Source organism: Carlito syrichta, unplaced genomic scaffold (assembly GCF_000164805.1).
Source record: "Carlito syrichta isolate Samal-C Ts95f unplaced genomic scaffold, Tarsius_syrichta-2.0.1 Scaffold287684, whole genome shotgun sequence".
In the NCBI taxonomy this organism is placed as follows: domain Eukaryota; kingdom Metazoa; phylum Chordata; class Mammalia; order Primates; family Tarsiidae; genus Carlito; species Carlito syrichta.
The window spans coordinates 61,489-63,316 of record NW_007231780.1 but is presented as its reverse complement, the minus strand read 5'-3'; positions in this window follow the sequence as shown (position 1 = coordinate 63,316).

Genomic DNA, 1,828 nt, shown 5'->3' with positions numbered 1-1,828 from the left:
TTGAAACTCAAAACAATCTATGATGTACAAAAAAGTGGTCTGAAAAGCCATAACACAGATTATAAATGTTCCTATAGGGTTTTTTTGTTTTGTTTTGTTTTTAAGTCAGAGTCCTCTGTTGCCCAAGTTGGAGTGAAGTGACATGCCGAAGGCTACTGCAGCCTAGACCTGCTGAACTCAGGCAATCCTTCTACTTCAGCCTCCCGAGTAGCTGCAACTATGTGCCACCATGCCTGGTTAATTTTTTGATTTATTGTAGAGATGAGGTCTCACCAAATTGCCTGGGCTGGTCTAGAACCCCTGGACTTAGGCAATCCTCCCGTCTCAGTCTCCCAAAGTGCTAGGATTAAAGAGTAAGTCACCATGCTGGTCAGAGAAAGAGAGAGCTGCTGAAATTCAGATCCAAAGTTAAGACAAAAAGGAAGAAATGGAGGTAAAAACAGAAAGTAAATTTTCCTTGAAATCCTGCTGATTCCCCATCTAAAAGTCATATGACTAAATGCAACATGGTATCCTGGATTGGATGTTGGAACAGAAAAATGACATTAGCAGGAAAATGAAAGAAATTCAAATAGAGTCTGGGGTTTACTTAATAGTAATATATCAATGTTGATCTTTTAGTAGTGACGAATGTATCATAATTATGTAAGATGCTAACATTAGGAGCAACTGGGTGAAGGGTATATGGGAACTGTCAATACTACTTGTGTAACGTTTTCGTAAATCTAAAATTAATCCACAGTAAAAAGTTTATTTAAAAAACCCAAGGACTTGACTTCCTTCAAAAAGACTTATGGATCAATTATCAAAGGTCAGGCTTTTCAAACTGAAATGCTGCCATCTCTTGGACAAAAAGAAATTACCAATCAATTCCTATATATGACCAATTATGAAGAATAACTAATGGGTCTTCTAATAAATTTAAATGACAAAGTAATCTGTGGTGGCACATAACACCAATAAGATCACAAACCAGGCAAAGTGGAGGTCAAGGGAGACCCAAATTTTACCTGCACAATGACCATTTATTTACCTAATCCTGAATTGTACCCCACATCTTTAAAATTAAAAAAAATTTTTTTAAAGTAATCTACGGTATAAACAAATACAATCAGCCATAATGTAATGCTATAAAGACTTAAAAAAAGCCAGGCGTGGTGGCTCATGCCTGCAATCCCAGCACTTTGGGAGGCAGAGGTGAGAGGATTGCCTGAGTCCATGGGTTTGAGACCAGCCTGGGGAACTTGGCGAGACCTCATCTCTACAATAAACAAAAAAAAAAATCAACCAGGCATGGTGGCACGCACCTGTGGCTCCAGTTACTTGGAAGGCTGAGGTGGAACGATCACCTGAGCCCAGCAGGTCAAGACTGCGGTGGCCATGAGTGTGCCACTGCACTCCAGCCTGGGTAACAGAGTGACACTCTGACTCAAAATATATAAATACTTGAAGAGAAGAATTCCTAATTTTATTTAAAATCACACATCTCTAGCCGGGCTTGGTGGCTCAGCCTGTAATCCCGCACCTTGGGAGGCTGAGGTGAGTGGATTGCCTGAGCCCGCGGGTTCGAGACCCGCCTGGGTAACTTGGCGAGACCTCATCTCCACAATAAAATAAAATAAAAAAACCAAAAAACTAGCCGGGCATGGTAGCGCATGCCTGTAGTTCCAGCTACTTGGAAGGCTGAGGCGGAAGGATCACCGGAGCCCAGTAGGTCGAGGCTGTGGTGGCTGGGAGAGGCCACTGCACTCCAGTCTGGGCGACAGAGTGAGACTCCAACTCAAAAACAAAACAAAACAAAACAAAAATCACACATCTCTGACCGGGC